Raw genomic sequence first — 19,612 nt, forward strand, 5'->3', positions numbered from 1 at the left:
CTCAGAGAGGTTAAGCACATTGACCAAGGGCACACAGCTAGACCAGGACAGTGTTGGTCAGATCCTGACCCTGTGCTCTGCTCATGGCTCCCCTGGTTGAATTTCTAGCCCCAAAGACACTTTTTGCATCCCTTGGGGTCATATCCCTGGGGTCCCAGGGACTCCCAGGCCACCCACAGGATCTCGGTACTTGGCCCAGTAAAGCTGTCAAGTTCTTCTCTCCCCCACCCCTGCCCCACCTGCCCTGACCCATCCCTGCTCCCTGAGAGTGGGATTGAACTCTACCTGGCCCCTTCACTCCACCTCTCTGGAGCCACGGTTCCCTCCCCCTGTAAAACAGGGCCAATAACAGCCCCTTCCAGGGTTGTTGGGCGGATGGAGAGAAGTAATTTGCATAAAGCTGGGAGCAGCTGGCATCTGTCCTCTCTCCAGGAACCTCCTCTTGCCCAGCGGCTCCCTCCTTCCCTCTGGCACTTCCTAACCATCCTCCGTAAGTCCCCTCCCCTTCCCACACACCCTCCCTGCATCCAGCATTTGCTATCTTAACACCCTGTTTATTTCTTTCACAGCAAGTTTCAGTCTAGGTAATGATTTTATTTATTTGTTCATTTAGTCATTTTTTTTGGCTGCTTCCCCAAAGGCATCTGAGACTTCCTGTTGTTGTCATCCATGGCTGTGTCCTGGTGACACAGAGCCTGGCGCACGGAGGAGCTCAATGAATACTTGCTGATGAAGGTTGACGAGGAGTGGTACTGGGTTATATCAGCCAGAGTGGGCGAAGGAGCAAAGAGCCCCCAAATCCCAGTGGCTTTACTCAATGCGAGTTGGTTTCTCTTGAGCAAAGCCCAAGCAGAGGTCGCGGCTGGGGATCCCTGTGGGTAGACAACGCCTCCAGCAGAGATGAACGATCCAGGTTCTCTCCGTCTGAGATGCTGCCACCTTCTCGTGTGGCCTCCAGGCTCTGGGAAGGGAGGCTTGGTGGGGACTCCCTGACCACTCACGGTGTCTCTGGACTTCCAGGAACCCTTCTCAGCAAGCCTTTCTGAGAACCCTTCTGCTGACCCATCCACACTGCCCTGAGAATCCCACGCTCACAGCAGCCGCGTCTGGGCCGGGATCCCAGCTTCGCGCTCCTAGCCCCGTGACCTTCTGTCCACTGAACAATTCTGACTTTTCTTGCTGTTTGCTCTACCTGTAAAACGTTTCATACCACCATTCTTTGCCAAGCTAATTCCAGCTACTCCTCTGAGGTCAGCTGAGAACTTCCTCTGGGAAAACTTATCTGACCTCACACCTCACCCTTGTGTATATTGAGTCTCCCCAGCCCCGTGCCCCTTTAGCAAGAATCTTTCCACATAGTCCTCATCCATTCACATGTCTGCCCCTTCCTGTGTCTTCCCCAGTGTGTGACTGACCATGGCTGGGTCACAGCCACGTCCCTGGTGCCAGCAGTACCCAGTGCCTGAGATGCCCAATCAAGAGGCAAGAAATAAAGGAATGAGCAAATGAAATTCTCTCAGCCTCAGTTTCCTCATCTGAAAAAAAATGGTGTTAATAACTCCTCCCTCACAGGGTGGCTTCAAGAATTCAGTGCAATAAAGCAAATGAGGTAGGTTGTTTGCAAAAATGTCTGTAATTACCCACCCCCCTTGTCTGGCCCTTCCCAATGTGACTTCACATCTCCCACATTGGAAATTGAAGTCTTTCTCTCTATTCCTTAAATCTGGACTGGTCTTGTAACTTGCTCTGGCCAAAAGAATGTGTCAAAAGTGACATCATGCCAGTTCTGCACCTAGAGCTCAAGCAGCTGTGTACCTTCCCCCCACCCTCCCAGCACTTCATAATCTCATGCAAATACGGCCAGCCTAGGGCAGGCCATGAGGACCAGAGCCATACCAGTCAACCCGTAACGGCCAAGGCCCTAGACTCAGGAGAAAGCCCAGTCAAACCAGCAAAGCCTACCCACTAAGCATCTGCAGATACATGAGCAAGGGGGTCCTGGGCTCCCAGACTTGAGAGTGAAATCAGTGCTTCTTGTTTTAGGCTAATCTTCACTGGGGAGGTGTGGCCCCATAGCAGCAAACTCATTGAATAGGCAAATGCTGAAATGCAGCAGGCTGCCAGCAAGCATCACCGCCTCCACTCTCTCCCAGGAGAGACAACAATGAGAAATCAATCAGAAGGGTTCCAGTGCACTGCGCAGAGCCGAATGGGAAAGGTGTTTCGAGGCTGGTTCCTGTGGAACTGCTGCGTCTCAGAGAGTCCTGCAGCCTGAATGCCAGGTTGTCGGAGGAGGTGGGAACGAAGGCCCCTCTCTGTGCAGAGACACTTCGGGAAGACAAAAGAGACAAGGCTTATCAGCTGCAGTCTTGTCATCCGCACAGGTGAAGATGCATTTTTAACAATTCAGCCTCGCAGACTCTCGCTATTTATCTCAATAAATGCCAGGGTGACTTTTCTTTCTCTTTTTCTATGCTATAAAATGCTCAGGGAGTAGTACGGTGAGAAGATGAAGGATTGACACGCAGGGAAAACTCATTTTTAGAGGTTTCTATAAAGTTTCCCCAGCCACGCACCCGCTGAGCAGAGCCAAGGGGCCTGGGGGCTGAGAGGGGCAGGGGCAGGCAGGTATGGACTGGGGTGGGGTTGAGCTGAGTTGGGCAGTGGGGTGAGGGAGAGGAGATGGGCAGCTCTGGATGCCCCGAGGGGAGGAGAGGGGGATAGAAGGGAGAAGCATTTACAGCGGTCCTGCCTTTAGCCTCACTCCCTCTTAAAAGGGCCCCTGCCTTGAATTCCCACCTTAGATGGACCCACTGCAGCCACCCTCTGACTGCCTACAGCCCCTTGACCTGAGGATTCCACAGGGGACACAGTGTTTGGAGCCTGCATCTCCCTTCCTATGCCCTGCTCTGCCTACCCAGGGCCTTGGGATTCCTGGATGCTCCAAGCCCACTTTGGATCCTATGCAAGCCTCTATCACGTTCCTTCTCCCAAGAACAATCTTCACTGCCGACATGAGCAGCCCTAGGCCACAAGGCAGGCCCAGGGACAGATGTAGGGAGAGGGTGGAATGGATGGATGGTTCTTAGACCTGCAGGTTGTGTCATCCCATGGGAGCCAGGCTCCAGTGGTTGAGGACAGAGCTGGGGGTGGGCAGAGGAGGGGGACAAGGAGGCCTCCACACACACTCTTGCCCTACAAGTGATAGGATCAGTTCCTATCAAGCCCAACTCAGGTTCCCACCATGCATCCGCCTTTCCCACTGCTTCCAGGACAACATCCTCCCTGATAGCAGTCCAGGGACAGGCAGCCCTACTCCTACCTTGTAGGCAAGGAAAGTGGGGGCTCAACAGGATCCCCAGCCTAGATCACATTCAGCTGACAGGCAGGTTCAGAACCCCATCTGTCTGTACCCGGGACCTAGCAGGTGGCAGGGAGGTAGTTCAGCACAGGGGTTTAGAACCTAGATGTGCACCAGAATCCCTGGCTGTGAATTCCACGTCTTGCCCTTGCTATCCAGGTGACCTCAGAGAACCCTTCTCCTCTTGGTGCCTCAGTCTCCTCAACTGCACATTGGGTAATTTGGGTTCCCAATCCATTACCGGCAACTCCCAAATTTAATTTGGCTTTAGAACTACTTTGATGGCAAAAACTGACCAATACTCATCTGAGGCTATTTATAGTCTATATTTAAACCACTCAATGCTGAAGAAGTGTTACCGGGTTTCATTGCTAGGGTTTGCCCTGGGTTTGCGTGGGGATTGTGGACCTTAAGTAGCTGCTTCAAAGGGTTGTTCTGAAAATTACAGGACCAACCACTCAGTTTCTTCAGCAAATAAATTGTAAGAGCACATAAAGCGTGAAGGAGAAACTCTCAATTTAAAGAGACATAGATTTATCAACCAATCACGTGTCAAATCCACTTGAGTCCTTAGTCAAACAAATTATGAAACAAACACAAAAGCAAAACATCTATGAAACCATGGGAAAATTGAATATGGTCTACATACTTGCAGATAGTAAGGACTTCTTGTTAATTTCAGTGAGTATGGTAATGGAGAGCAGTTATGTTTAAAAATTAAAAGTAAAACAGGCATGGGAGGAAAAATAGGTTGTGTCCCCGAGGCTACAATTGAAACTACCACTTTCTCCCACAATCTTTGGCAAGTCGGAACCACAACTTAGTTTTTCTTTCCACCTGTGACGAACAGGATTCCTGGCTCCAAGTAAATATTCAACGAGTGCATACTCAAAGGTGAAGCAGAGAGAAGCAGTGACTCCCATAGGAATACCCCACAACACACTAGGAGACTGGCGTCTGGAACCTGGTGTCCAGGGCTCTACAGCTCAGTGACTTTTAGCCACGCATGGCTAAAAACAACCTCTGGGTCGGGCACGGTGGCTCACACCTGTAATCCCAGCACTTTGGGAGGCTGAGGCAGGCGGATCACAAGGTCAGGAGTTCAAGACCAGCCTGATCAATGGGGTGAAACGACTCTGCTAAAAATATAAAAATGTGCCAGGCATAGTGGCGCATGCCTCTAGTACCAGCTACTCGGGAGGCTGAGGCTGGAGAATCACTTGAACCCGGGAGGCAGAGGTTTCAGTGAGCCGAGATCACACCACTGCACTCCAGCCTGGGCGATGGAGCAAGACTCTGTCTCAAAAAATAAATAAATAAATAAATAAATAAATAAATAAATAAAATTAATTAAATAAATTTTAAAAACGACAAAAACAAAACAAACAAAACAAACAAACAAAAACCCTCCAGTGGTTTCAGGAACTGCAAGACACATTGATGGCAATCAGCATTTGATGCATCAAATTTGTTTAAAATGCACTGAGCGGTGTTGACCATGGTTTCCTAGGGTATGAAAAGGGCAGATCTGACCACAGCCATCGGCGGCTCTTCTCCTCAAGAGGCAGCCGCCACTCACCTGAAACGCAGGCTGACCTTGCGACTTGGTTGATCAATAGAATGAAGTAAAATTGGCACTGTGCACAGACAGAAACATGGCAAGAAATTTGCGAGCAACGTCTAGAAAAAAATGGCAAGAAAACTGTTAGAGGAGGTGGGAAAGGCAGAGAGGAAGCTCCTACAGCAGGTGTGAAAAATAAAGACTCATGTTGTGTAGTTGCAGAGTAACAGACAGTACTTTGGAAGATGGAAAGTATATGGAATGAACCCGCAGACCTCGGCAAAATGATTTCCAGAAAGAATGGTCGAAGTGTCTGTGATAGTTAATTTTATGTGTCAGCTTGACTGGCCAGGGGATGCCCAGATAGCTGCTTAAACATTATATTTGGGTGTGCCTGTGAGGGCGTTTCTGGGAGAGATTGCTATTTGAATTGGTGAACTGAGTAAGGCAGATGGCCCTCCTTGATGTCAGTGGGCATTATCTAATCCCTTTAGGGCCTGAGCAGAATAAAAAGGCAGAGGAAGGTTGAATTCACTCAGAGGAAGGTTGAATGCCTGACTGCCCGAGATGGGACATCAATCTCTTGCCCTCAGCATTTCTAGTTCTCAGGCCTTCAGACTTGGACTGGAGTCTACACTGTTGCCTCTCTAGCTCTCAGGCCTTTATGCTATGCCATCAACTTTCTTGGGTCTCCAGTTTGTAGATAGCAAATTTGGGGACTTCGCAGCCTTCATCATCATCATCATCTGAGCTAATTCCTTTTTTTTTTTTTTTTTTTGAGATGGAGGCTTGCTCTGTCACCCAGGCTGAGTACAGTGGCACGATCTCAGCTCACTGCAACTTCTGCCTCCCGGGTTCAAGTGATTCTCCTGCCTCAGCCTCCCAAGTAGCTGGGATTACAGGTGTGCACCACCACGCCCAACTAATTTTTGTATTTTTAGTAGAGATAGGGTTTCACCATGTTGGCCAGGCTGGTCTTGAACTCCTGACCTCAAGAGATCCATCTGCCTCTACCTCTCAAAGTACTGGAATTGCAGGAATTGCACGCCTGGCCTGAGCTAATTCCTTGTAAGAAATTTTATTACATTTATAGAGGGGAGGGAGAAGAAGTACAGCCAAGAGCCCAAGGAGGGGGCCAAGACCATGGAGAACAATGCACTCCCAGAAGGCAGACCTGGGCCCCAGTCAAGGGCATCCCTGCTTCTGCAGTGGCAGAACCTGGCAATATTTGCCCACCAGGGTTCCAAGATGATATGGACCTTTCTCTTGTCATTTTACTTTCTGGATCTCTTGATTGAGAGAGTCGTGCTCAGGGAGCCTCAGCCACCTAAGGACCTGATTTGATCGTGAGATCCAGGACATTCTGGCTTATGCTGTCATTGGGTGAGATTTGGGAGATCCTGAGGATATTTGCATGTGAAAGTAATGTAATGATTATGGCCAGAGGGAGGATAGTGCCACAGGGCAAAAATGGACGCAAGGCTTTCCAGCTCTTTACACCAACAGATGAAGCTTATTATTGCACTGTCTGTCAGCAAGAATGAGTTTGTCAGATCGTTTTCCTTCCCAGCCTCTTATCTGAAGGGCTAAGGGGGACACACCTGCTCATGGCTCCTTACTGGTGTCTATGCATTTTATCCTCACAGCATCCTCTGACAGGCGGGACTGTGATTGTTCCCATTTCACAGATGAGGAAACTGAAGAACAGGAAATGGAGTTACTTCCCCGAGGCCACACAGCTGGTCAGGAAATGACCAGGATTCACATCCAGTCAGGCTGCCACGTGGCCTGCCTGTCCTCTTCACCTCCCTGCTCCCGGTACTGTCCAGCCCTGGTGCTGTGGCTGGGTCACATGTAGGCAGAGATGGTGCCCCCTTGGCCCTGGTGCAGGTGGTGGGCTGCGGGCAGCAAGATGCCCCCTAGACAGCAGTGTTGTCCCTCCCCCAGGGTGCTGGGCAAAGGGCCGTGATGAAGGGGAAGACTGCCAGTGTGGCCTGCTCTGTGCGGCACACCCTCGTGGCTGGCATCTAATGAAGGGGTCTGGCCGTTAGGGCTCCCAGTCTGCTATTATCATCCCAGCCACTGGCCTGTGTGCCTCCTCAGGACATCTGCACACACAGGTCATTCCAGGCTCATCTTCTAGGAGGTCACAGGGGCCAGCCAGGTGACCTGGTGGGCCTCCTGCCCTGGAAAAGGGGACCTTGTCCATTCTAAGCCTCCCAGGCCCTTTTATCTTCTAGTTCAGACTAGAGCGGGCTCTGCAGCTTCTTCTGTGTTCTCCCCTGAACCCTCAAGGGATGAGACTTCCTTTGGGTTGTTAGAACAGGTGTGTCTCTGACCCCCGTTAAACACAGATACAAGAGAGAAGTGGAGAATCCTTTATAAAGACATGGTGAAATCCTTTATAAAGACCTGGTGAAATGAGATCATCACATCCCCTGATTCTCACATCACTCACCTCGCTCCTCCCAGGGGCACTGGCACCCCCTACATTCCCCTTTCTCAAGTCCCCACGAGGGACCAGTCCCCAGGCCTTGGAAGCCCCAAGCTCTGAAGCTGGGGTAGGGGAGGCAAAAACAAAGGGTCTTGATGGCTCTGTCTGAGAACAGACCAGGAGGTGCTCGTTGCAGGAGTTGGCTCAATGCTTTACTAACTTCTCATAAAGCCAAACAGCCTGTCGTAGAAACACTGGTGTCATTGACAATTTCTCCAATGCCCCATTTAGACACAGTCATTACCCAAAGGCCCCCAGGTGTTTTGAGAACAACCTAACAATATGGCTACTGCCTCATGTGCATGCAGAATGATGTTCCCTCAGAGCCCTGTGCATGTTGCACATGTTTCTTATTTTAAAACCAAGACGGTCTCCGCTGTGTGAAAGAGCAGAGACTCTGCCATCTTAGAGCAGTTGGGTGGAATGGGACTGGAAATTTCTTTAGACCTAGGGGTTGCCTGGCAGGTAGAGTGACCGAGTACCTGGGACTACTGGGGGACTTCCTGGGGCAGGGGACTATGAGTGCTAAAACCAGGACAGTCCTGGGCACACTGGGGTGGTTGGACACCCTAGGGGCACAGACAAAAGCCCAGGTCAGGTGTCGTGTCAGTCAAGAGCAGCGTGCTGAGTCAGCCGATGCAGACTGAGCTCCAGGGGGGAAGTCACAATATGAATTTGATGATAAAAAGGCAGCATTTCCTGGGCTGTTACCACGTGCCAGGTAATATTCGCAGCACTTCGTGTTTGTTTACACACGCACTATTCTTAGTGTCCTTCAAGGTGTTTTTGTTCCTCTGTAGCTTATGAAAAACTAGAGATACAGAAAGGTCAAGTGAACTTCCCAAGGTCCCGCAGTGAATAAGTGGCAGAGCCAGGATTTGATCCTGTGTCCCAGAGTCTATTCTCATAATCACAGTGATAAACTTCAGACTCCCCAGCCAGGCACAAAAGGCCCCCCACTGATCGACTTCATCCTCGCATGTATCAGTTAGCTTCTGCTGCATAACAGACCATCCCAAAATACAGTGGCTTCAACCAGCAAACGTTTATTACGTCTCATGATTCCATGGATTGGTTGGGCAATTCTTCCCATCTCGACAGGCTCCCCTGGGGTTGGATGGTCTCAGGTGGCCTCATTCACCTGTCTGGGTCTCAGCTGGGACAGCGGGAGGACTTGATGGCTGGGGCCTCACCCCACACGATCTCTCATCCTCCAAGACACCAGCTCAGACTTATCCACATGGTGGTGGCTGCAGGCTTCCCGGGTACTGGAAAGGGCTAGGGCTTTTCAACCTGTTGTTTGTGCTTATTGATGCCCTGTTTTGCAAAAGCAAAGTCACCAGGCCAAGTCCAGGTTCAAGGTGTGGAGAAACAGCAACATCCTAGAGCAAAGGGCACAGCTTCAGAGGTGGGGGGAATTTGTGGCCGCGTTGCAATCTGCCATACTGAGTCATTAGTTTCACCTCCCTCCATCTATCCCCACCTGTCTGCTGTGGGGCCCCCAGAAGGTACCCACCTTTCTCTCACCACTGGACACACAGGCATGCACTGCTCTCTGCCGGGAGTGCTTCTCCCTCAACTTCCCCTGGCCAGCTCTTTTGTATCCTTCAAAACTCAGCTCAGGGGACACCTCTCCTGGGAAGCCTTCCCTGACCACTTCCCAGAAACCCAGCAGGCTGGGTTAGGGCCTCCCTGGCTTTCCTTCTGTATCCCCTTCTCAATCCTCTCACAGCACTTCCCCCTTCTAGGAGGCTGGGAGGCCCTGAGGTCAAGAGCAGCAACTTATAGCCCCAGTGTCCAGTCCAGAGGAGGGATTCAGTAAACACTGAGGGAAGGAGGGAGGGAGAGAAGGAGGGAAGAACTGAGGCTTGGACAAAAAGGTCAGGGTAACCAGGGGATGGAAGCCAGGCCAGTGACCAGGCAGGGCCAGGCCCAGGCTGTGTTACCAGCTGTGAGGAGGCGTCTTGACCTGAGCCAAAAGTCTGCTAGCCCTCCTGCTCAGGAACCCCTCCACCTCCGTCATAGATAAGCCTGACCCACAAAAGGAGCTGAACACCTGACTGGAGTTGGGGAGTGGGGACCTGGAAGGACTCAGAGGCCAGGAGGTTGCAATATTGATGGAATGCCAAAAAGAGCCAGGCACTGGGACTACAGCAGGAAACCAGACAAACGCATCCTGGCAGGGGAGTCAGACACTGTCTTGTTAATTACAGTGAAATCAATGACCCCAGCAGGCAGCCAGGGAGGAGATGGATAACATGGTTTGATCTGGTCCCAGGTGAGATCCTGGGAGGCTTCCCTGAGGAGGTGATGGTTGAACTGAGGAGGCATTTGTGGAGGAGGGGAGAGGAAGGGAAAGCATTGAGTGGGAATGGTGGGTGGTCAGAGCACGCCTGAGGGGCCGAAGGAGACACAGACTAGAGTCTCAGGAGGGAAGCAGCAGCTTAGCCCCCAGGGAATAAAGGAGGGAGCCCTTCCTGGGGGCTTGATGCTCCCCAAAATCAACAACAAGAATAATAGTAAGTGCTTCATTAGCACCTGCTGGAGCCAGGTGTGGAAATGTTTCCCATGTTTTCTCATTTAATTCCATAGTTATTGTCCCCATTTCAAAGAGGAGGAAGCTGAGACCCATAGGAGTTGAGTAATTTGCCCAGTGTCAAACCGGGTTTCAAACTCAGTGTTGCTTCAGAGGCTGGGCTCGTAGCCCTGACCTACTGCCTGTGATCAGAGAGTCACTCTACAAGCGATCTTAAAGCAGCTGGTGTGTGCTGTTGGTGCTGAGGGTGTAGAGGGGAATCATCAAGGCACGGTCCCTGCCCTGGGGACATTTACTTCTTTGTTCTAACCTCGACAAAGAAGTAAATCACAAATGTCAGATGGAGATCCATGCTATGTGCAAATAAAGGAGCACAATGTGGCAGAAGTATTAGTGGGGGATGTGGGGACAGAGCTGGATGGGTGTCTGCAGAGCCCCTAGGAGGAAGTGACATTTGTGCTGAGATCTCAATGCCATGAGAGGATGAGGAAGAGCCTCCCAGGGAGAGGAAAGGGCAGGTGCAAAGGCCCTGAGGCAGGAATAGATTCCACATATTTGAGAAACTGAGTGTGTTAGCCTGTTCTCACATTGCTATAAAGAAATACTTGAGGCTGGGTAATTTATAAAGAAACGAGGCTTAATTGGCTCACAGTTCCACAGGCTGTACAGGAAGCATGGAGGCTTCTGCTTCTGGGGAGGCCTCAGGAAACTTACAATCACGGCAGAAGGCACAGGGGAAGTGGGTGCAGCTTCCATGGCCAGAGCCGGAGGAAGAGAGGGCAAAGCGGGAGGTGCTACCCACTTTCAAATAACCAGATCTCCCGAGAACTCACTCACTATACAGTACCAAGGGGGGGTGGTCCTAAACCATTCATGAAAACTACCCTCATGATCCAATCACTTCCCACCAGGCCCTACCTCCAACACTGAGGATTATAATTCAACATGAGATTTGGGTGAGATCACACACCCAAACCATATTACTGAGCATAGGTCAGTGTAGTGGAAACAGTAAGAAGGGCAGAGGGCAGAAGATAAGGTCAGAGGGGCAGGCAGGGACAGATCCTGTGGGCCTTGGGGCTACATGTGCTGCTATCTTCTGAGTGCCCTCCAAACCCACCCTCAGCCTCCTACCAGAAGACTGACTTACGTGGATGGCATCAACAGGGCTCCTGTGCCCTCCTGTGCCCCAGCTTCTGTGGATTCTGGAAGCACCAGAGGAGACCAAGGACTGGGAGTAGAGAGAGGACGATTGCTTATTCCCCGGCTCCCTGCCTCTGAGCCACAGCGGCAATGGCTGCATTTCTCTCCCATGGCCCCAGCTCCATCAGATGGCTCCTCTCCCAAGGCTGCAGCTCTCTCTGGCGTCTGGCGACAGCTTCCTCTTTTGGTCCCTTCAGTACTAAGATGAAAACAGCCTCCCACTGTTGCCTGCCCCAGTGGTCTCGCCATCCCCTGCTGGTTTCCTGTATCGCTGCCACACCTTGGAGAACCGTCCCTCCATTCCACTCCCTTCAGTTCTCCCCACGTGGGCCATCTGCTCCCTGCCAGCACCGTGGTTTTCACTCCATCTTGAGGCATTCAGATTTTGTTTTTAAACACTAGGAGTTTAAAGCAGGAACAGGGCTTAATTTGAATCCAAAGTTTGCTAAGAGGTCCCTGCCTGCCATGGAGGAGGGACAGGAAGTGGGGTGAGAATGAACGGGGAACATGTTGGTGCTACTGCAGGGTTCCATAGAGTTTGATGGGATTTGGTCTAAGGTGGAGGCAGTGGAGACGGATGGGGTCCAGGTCAAGCAGGACCAACAGGCAGAGCAACTGAGCTTGTGTAGGATCCTGTGGCCCCAGACCAGGGAGATGGTAGGGCCAGGATCTGGGCTCTGAGCTAGTAATGGGATGCCAGACTAGCATGCCAGGATGCTGGAGAAGGAGCACTAGACACTGGGCCCACCAGGGTGTGGGAAGGCAGGGCCAGGGGCACTAATGAGAGCCATGAGCCTCTCATGATGTCCTTTAGTGCAGGGGCCCCCAAACCTCAGGCCACATTAGTAACTGGGCCACATAGCAGGAGGTGAGTGGTGGGCAAACATGAGTGAGAGAGGCTCCATCTGTATTTACAGCCGCTCCCCATTGTTCACATTACTGCCTGAGCTCCACCTCCTGTTAGATCAACAGTGGCATTAGAGCCTCATAGAAGTGCAAACCCTACTGTGAACTACAGGTGCGAGGGATCTAGGTTGTGGGCTCCTTACGAAAATCTAGTGCCTGATGATCTGCCAGTGTCTCCCATCACCCCCAGATAGGACCATCTAGTTGTAGGAAAACAAGCTCAGGACTCCTACTGATTCTACATTATGGTGAGTTATATAATTATTTCATTATATGTTATAATGTAATAATAGAATAAATAAAGCGCACAATAAATGTAATGCACCTGAATCATCCCAAAACCAAAATCCCCGCCCCGGTCTGTGGAAAAATGTCTTCCCCAAACCGGTCCCTGGTGCCAAAAAGACTTGGGACTGTTGCTTTAGTGGGAACGTTGGGAAGCCATATAGTCCCCAGCCCTGAAGCCTGCATCTAAAACAGCAGCCATCAATTGCTTCACACATACGCATACCCCGGTAGCATCACTGCACAGAGTCGATCAGCAATGCAGCTGGCCCTTCATCATCTGTTCCTGAATGGGGTCTCACACCCTGGCCTGTTTGGCTCCAAGCCTGTGCTCCCTCCTCTGAGCTGGCAGCAGACGAGGTGCTGAGTGAGCATCCAGGGGTGACAAGAGGTGGGATCACCTAGGAGCTGTCACAGAGACCTCAGTGGAGATGGGGCACGTGTCAGCAGGAGGGAGGCAGGAACTGCAAGGTTGTACCCTGGAAAGGACAGGCCAACCCGGGAGCTGGATGCTTAGCTGAGACACCCAACAATAGACTCTGCTGGGTGCACGCGTGAGCACTGAGCCGCAGCGGTTCTCGGCGTTTTGGCCTGTCAGCACCTGGGAATGATCAGAATCTCAAAAAAGCCCTCATTATTTCTCCCAGGGCAGTGGTGCCCTTTGGAAAAATGGACGTTTCCTGCCAGATCATCCCCTGAAGCTGCGTTTGTCATAGGCTATTGTGCAAACCCATGTTTGGCCCATTTTTTTTTTTAAAAAAAATGAATTATCCATTTGACTGGCTTTAATGCTCCTTCTCCAAACTCTCAAAATGTGTCTGATATCAGGAGCCTGGAGAGGAGCCATAAAGCACCATAGGGGAGCGGCCTGGCTGAGTCCAGCCTGGGACTCTGAGCTCCTCGTGCTGCCCCATGGGGAAGGCCAGCATGGGCAGCCACGGGGAGGGTCTGGGTGGGGTGGGGTCAACCTGCTGGGGGCTTAAAACTGCTCAGGACGCCGATCACCCCAGGGTAGCCACCTGCCATAGCCTGTTTGGGCTGCCATAAAGAACTACCATAGACCAGGTCTTAAACAACAAACATGCACCTCTCACAATTCGGGGGGCTGAGAAGTGTGGGTTGGGACTCAGTCTATGGGAAGAACCTGCTTCTGGTTCAGAGGTGGCCCTTCTCCCTGTGTCCTCACATGGCAGAAGGGTCCAGAGAGCTCTTGGGAGACACTTTTATAAGGACACTAATCCCTTCCATGAGGATTCAACCTTTGAGTCACTTCCCAAATGTCCCACAACCAAATACCATCTCCTTGGGGAAGAGGTTTCAACATAAGAATTTCAGGGGAATATAAGCATTGAATCCAGGGCACACCCAAGTGTCTCTCCTGTCAGAGGCGGCAAAGAGAGATGCTGGGATCTGCAGGAAGGCTCATTCATTCCACCAAGGCTCACTGAGGCCCTACTGTGTGCAGGCCTAGGGGTGCAGCAATGAACAGACAAGGTTCCTGCCCTCAGGAGCAGACATTATGGAGTCAGGAGGAAGATACAGGTAAACAACGCATCAGCAAGACTGTTCCAGGTAGGGACAGGTGCAGGGAAGAAAGGAAAACTGGGTGACACTATGGAGATTGACTCACAATGGGGGTTAGACAGACACCACCTTAGAATGTGGGGACAGGGAAAATCTCTCTGAGAAGTGACCTTCAAGCTGAGACCTGAAGGACAAAGAGGAACAGGCATTTGAATGACAGATGGCATGGCAGGATGATATTGTTTGGCTGTGTCCTCACCCAAATCTCTCACGTTGAATTCCTGCATGTTGTGGGAGGGACCCGGTGGGAGGTAATTGAATTATGGCAGCAGGTCTTTCCTGTGCTGTTCTCGTGAGAGCGAATAAGTCTTATGAGATCCGATGGCTTTAAAAAGGGGAGTTTCCCTGACAAGCTCTTTTTTTTTTTTGACGGAGTCTTGCTCTGTTATCAAGGCTGGAGTACAGTGGTGTGATCTCAGCTCAGGGCAACATCTGCCTCCTGGGTTCAAGCAATTATCCACCCTCAGCCTCCCAAGTAGCTGGGATTACAGGTGCCCACCATCACACCTGGCTAATATTTTGTATTTTCGGTAGAGATGGGGTTTCACCATGTTGGTCAGGGTGGTTTTGAACTCCTGACCCCAAGTGATCCACCCGCCTCGTCCTCCCAAAGTGCTGGGATTACAGGCATGAGCCACCGTGCCCGAACCAAGCTCTCTTGTCTGCCACCATGTGAGGTGTGCCTTTCATCTTCCGTCATGATTGTAAGGCCTCCTCAGCCACGTGAAACTGTAAGTTTATGAAGCCTGTTTTGTAAATTGCCTGGTCTCAGGTGTGTCTTTATTAGTACTGTGAAAATGGACTCATACACAGCCCAAGCATGGCAGTGGCAGGGGCCAAGATTGAGCCAGGAGAAGAAACAGAGATGGAAAAAGGGGTGTGGATAAGTGGGGGAGGGAGACCCACCCCCAAGGGGGCCTAAACTGACACCCCCCCCCGGAATGCTCTCTGCCCAACCCTTCCCCTGACTCCTCCTCATCTATCAGGGCTCAGTTGAAATGTGCCTTCTTCCAGGAAGCCTTCCCTGAATCCCCCAGAGCCGTTTGGAAGGGCGGAGGTGTTACTCACAGACTTACCCCTTGCCCTTTTCTTTGACATTCAAGCTGCGGGTAAACCGTTGCTTTATTTTATTTTCAAGCAGACTTTCTGATGGTCCCAACAATCCTCACCTCCTGCTTGCATACTTCTGTATAATTTCCTCTCTGAGTGCAGGCTGGACATATTGCCTCCTGTGTGTCAAATAGAACATTCCAGAAAAGACGGGATTTCCTTCTAATACAAGACTGTGGTTATCATTCAAGTGCTTTTCCTCAAGCTCTTTGATTGCTCAGCATGGGATCAGCCAGGTGCCATGTTGCAAGACAGCTCTGTGGAGGGGCCACCTGAGTAGACTGGGAAGTAGATGCTCCCAGAGTCAGCCCTGAGTTGACCACAGCCCTGGCCATGGCCTCCCTTGCAGCCATGTGAGAGACCTGGAACTTCAGGCATCCAGGTAAGCTCTGCCCAGATCCCTGCACCACAGAGACTGTGAGATAATGTTTGTTGTTTTAAGATGTTAAATTTTGAGGTTGTTTGTTATGCGGCAATAGATAACTAATATAGTCATTCACCTTCTAACAATCCCATTATGGTTCCTCATTGCCTTCTGGATAATTTTCAAAATCCCTTTAAGTAGGATTCTCAACAGCTTGAGATTGCAATCTTGTCTTAATCTCATGTATGCATTCAACACCTAGTACATAGTCTGACTTATAATAACTATATACAGGCCGGGCACGGTGGCTCAACCCTGCAATCCCAGCACTTTGGGAGGCTGAGGCAGGCAGATCATGAGGTCAGGAGATCAAGACCATCCGGGTTAACACGGTGAAACCTTGTCTGTACTAAAAATACAAAAAATTAGCCGGGCGTGGTGGCAGGCCCCTGTAGTCCCAGCTACTCGGGAGGCTGAGGCAGGAGAATGGCCTGAACCTGGAAGGCAGAGCTTGCAGTGAGCTGAGATCGTGCCACTGCACTCCAGTCTGGGCGACAGAGCGAGACTCTGTCTCAAGAAAAAATAAATAACTGTATATAATTTGTGAAAGGAAGAGAGGAAAGAGAAGAGGAGGGAAGGGAAGGGAAGGCAAAGGGAGGGGAGGGGAGGGGAGAGGGGATGAGCAAAGAGGGGGGGAGGGGAGGAGGAAGGAAGGGGAAGGGAAGGGGAGAAGGAAGTGAGGGGAGGGAAGAAAGAAGGGAAAGAAGGGAAGGAAAGGAAGGAAGGGAGGGAGGAAAGAATATTAAAATTAATGTTTTTCAGTACTCCATTATGTACAACCTTGAGAATTCATTGAGAGTGACCATCCAAAAAACTAGGTGGGACATGATTTGTCTAAGCTACTCAGAGAATCACATTCCTTTTGCCACAGTAACTGGTTCAATCAGTGCAAACTCTAGGATTTTTGCTGAGAATTCTGTGATGTAGATGTCTCTATCTTTCTGAATGGTTGGGATAAGGACCTTGAACTGAAACCTAACGCAGCCACTTTATCACCATGAATAAAACCAGCCTGAGGCCAAAATCAATATATAAAGGTGGGTATAGTAGAGAAAACTATCAAGAAGTGAACCTGACACCCTGATCAAACCACTCCTGAAGCCCACATCTGGAATTTTTTTAGTTCCATTGGTCAGTAAACTCCTCTATTGTTTTGGGGAATTTGTGTTTTGCTTTCTGTTTCTAGAAACTGAAAAGCTTCCTTTTCATAGAAGTTTCTATCTTCAAAAGTCTTCAGTCTTTTGTTCTCTACTCAGCTCAGCTGTCTGACTTGGTTACTCAATTCTTCCTTGTACTAGGCTCTTCTACTTGTCCTAGGTTAGAAGCTTCTCCTAGGAACACAAAACTGAAAAGCAGCCCCCAAGTTAAAGGGCCTGTTATTTCTGTGGGCTGAATTGTGTCCTCCCAAAATTCATATATTGAAGTCTTAACCCCCAGTGTGATTGTATTTGGAGATAGAGCTTTTAGGAGGTAATTAGGGTGAAATGAGGTCTCAAGGGCAGGGCCCTAATCCTATTGGATTGGTGGCCTTATAGGAAGAGAGAAGAGTGAGATCTCACTCTCTCTACACATATAGACACCAGGGAAAGGCCTTGTGAGGACATAGCAAATAGGCAGGCGTCTGCAACCCAAGCAGAGAGCCCTCACCACACACTGATCCTGCTGGCACCTTGATCTTGGACTTCCAGCTTCCAGAACTGTGAGAAAATAAGTTTCTGTGGTTTAAATCACACAGGCTATGGGATTTTGTTCTGCTGTGGGGTTGTGTTCTAGCTGTCTACGCTGACTAAGACAAGCAGCTCACGAAGCGCCAGGCGTCACTGTTCTGGCAGAGGTGTCTAGGGCGTGGAAGACAGAACAGCTACTTTCTCCTAGTAGGATCAGGGAAAGCTTCAGGAAGGAAGTGACACCTGAGCTAGTCTCTGGTGGGTGCTGGAACTTTCACCAGGTGGTGAAGGAAGCGTATTCCAGACAGAGAAGACACAGGTACAAACGCCCAGACTGGAGGAGGTTCCTAATACACTGAGACAATTTCTATCACAGCCAGAGGTGAGGAGCCATGCAGGGCAGGGGCAGAGGCAGGGCAGAGGCAGAGCCAGGGCAGAGGCAGAACGAGGACAGAGGCGAGGCTGGGAGCGCCCTTGGATCAGCAAGTAATCAAACGCCGTGCTAAGGGGATCAGACTCCGTCTCTATGCCAGGGGGCCCTTTAGAAACCTCGAAGCAGTGAAGGAGCAACGTGGTCTTTGAAGGAGCGAGGGTCCGAAAACCTCCAAGCTCTTTTGTGGCTTGAAAATGCTGTGAGCCAGCAAAGCCAGCAACAACGAATGACTTTCACTGGGTGAAAGTTAATAGACTTGTTTGAATTGAGGTTGCACAAACAGATTTGAGGTTTCATGAAATCCTGGGAGGAAGCTGGGGGCAGATCACAGAGACCAGAGCTGGTGGGGGAGATCAGGGCCACAGGAAACTAGGCTGCCCCGTGTGGTGTCACGTAGAAATACACGGCCAAGCACTGGGATTAGTTTTCCTAGGAACAGCCTCCCCATCCGGCTTTCGTCACCCACCAGATGTGGCTGCAGAGCCCAGACCTCTCACTGCTTCTGCTGGGAATTTACATACAGACTCCCCAGGAGCAGCCCCCAAGGCCAGCCCCAGTGAAATCAAACCTTGTCCCCTTTTATTTTAGAGCCTTTAGAGTCAGACTTCCCCTTGGGAGATGAGAGATGCTCATCTCATCAAATTGGTAGAAGCCAGCAACTCTCACAGCAGTGGATAGAGATCTTTGAAGGAAAATGTCAGGCCAATAAAACATCACAGGCAGTTTGGCTTCCTAGGTAACAAGGAATAATGATGATGGGCTCCTAATTCCCCCAGCAAGGCAGAGCTTTGGAGATCTCCAGCGGAGGTGAAGTTAAAAGGCTTCTCCTGAACCTAATCAGGAAAAGTGTCCTCAAATGACCCCATGTGGTGGATGCTATCACAGCAGCCCCACTGGACAGATGAGGAAACTGAGGCCTAGATAAGCCAAGTTCTCCTCTGGTGAGGGCCTGGTTCCTGGCCTGACAGACTCCAGCCGGCACGTTCTTTACAATCTGCTCACTAGGCAGGAAGCAGGAGCCTGCAGTGTTAGGTCCTCCAGAACCTCAAAGCGGTGTTTGTCATGGGATCAGGGTCCAGGAGTCCTGCGTTTGAATTCCAGCTCAGTCTCCAGAAAATTGGAATAATAGTCCTAAGATCATAGCATTTTGCAGGGGGTTAAAGGGCAAATGTGTATAATGTGTGGAGCATGGGGTTTTGCACAGAAAAGATCCTTGGTGGGTGCTGACTCCCTTCTTTCTTTCTCCCATTTATAGATGAGGAAATAAAGCCCTCTGTTACAATATCATCAGAGTACTAAAGATGATATTAGCAGTTCTGAAAACTTCGCCCTAACATTTAAGGGTCTGCTATGATAAAAGCTGATTTATCTCCCATGTAAAGTTGAGGATAGGTCTTACCAATGGGTAGGTGGCTCTCTGCAGGAGGCAACCTTTGACCCACGCCGCTTCCAACTTGTAGCTCTGCTCTACAATCTTCAACACCTGGTTTCTGAGGTCAAGGTCCTCTGGCTCATCTGTACTGGGCTGGCAGAAAGGGAAGGAGCTCCTAATGTGAGGTTCTCGAGGGCCCGAGGTGGAAGCAACACATGTCATTCCTGCTTACATGCGATTGGCTGGAACAGTCACATGGTCTCACATACGTACAGAGGAGGCTGGTGGGCATAGTCTTGCTGTGTGCACAGGAGCTAAAAAGAAAACATATTTCATGAACAGCTGAACAGTCTACGTCACACCTGGAGAAGTAAAATTATGTCCGAGGAAATCCAGCACATCAATAGTTGAGCCCAGTTTAGAGCTTAGGTTCCCCGTGTGCACCCGGGTCCCAGGCTCCTCCCTCCACATGTTGTGCTCCAGAGTCAGGCAGAGTCACAGGTGGCCAGCGGAACCTCAGACACGGGTTCACCTGAGTAGGGGGAAGGAGGTGCACAGGGGATCAACCTGCTGTCTGCTGCCTGGAGGAATCACAGGTAAGGGACGGAGAGCCCCAGCTCCGGGGCTCTGGGCTGTGAAATGGGTCCAGATGCAGAGTTGGCCTCAGGCAGCCACT

General features: G+C 50.6%; 1 long non-coding RNA gene across 1 annotated transcript; it reads right to left on the bottom strand.

Annotated features, from left to right (window-relative positions):
- Positions 1–6,415: 6,415 nt before the first annotated feature.
- LOC141409189 (uncharacterized) lies at positions 6,416–11,535 on the bottom strand. Its single transcript, XR_012428275.1, has 2 exons — positions 11,103–11,535; positions 6,416–8,798 (listed from the first exon to the last, which is right to left on the bottom strand). It is a non-coding gene; the product is annotated as an uncharacterized lncRNA (long non-coding RNA).
- Positions 11,536–19,612: the final 8,077 nt, after the last annotated feature.

This window comes from Macaca fascicularis, chromosome 1 (assembly GCF_037993035.2).
Source record: "Macaca fascicularis isolate 582-1 chromosome 1, T2T-MFA8v1.1".
Taxonomy (NCBI): domain Eukaryota; kingdom Metazoa; phylum Chordata; class Mammalia; order Primates; family Cercopithecidae; genus Macaca; species Macaca fascicularis.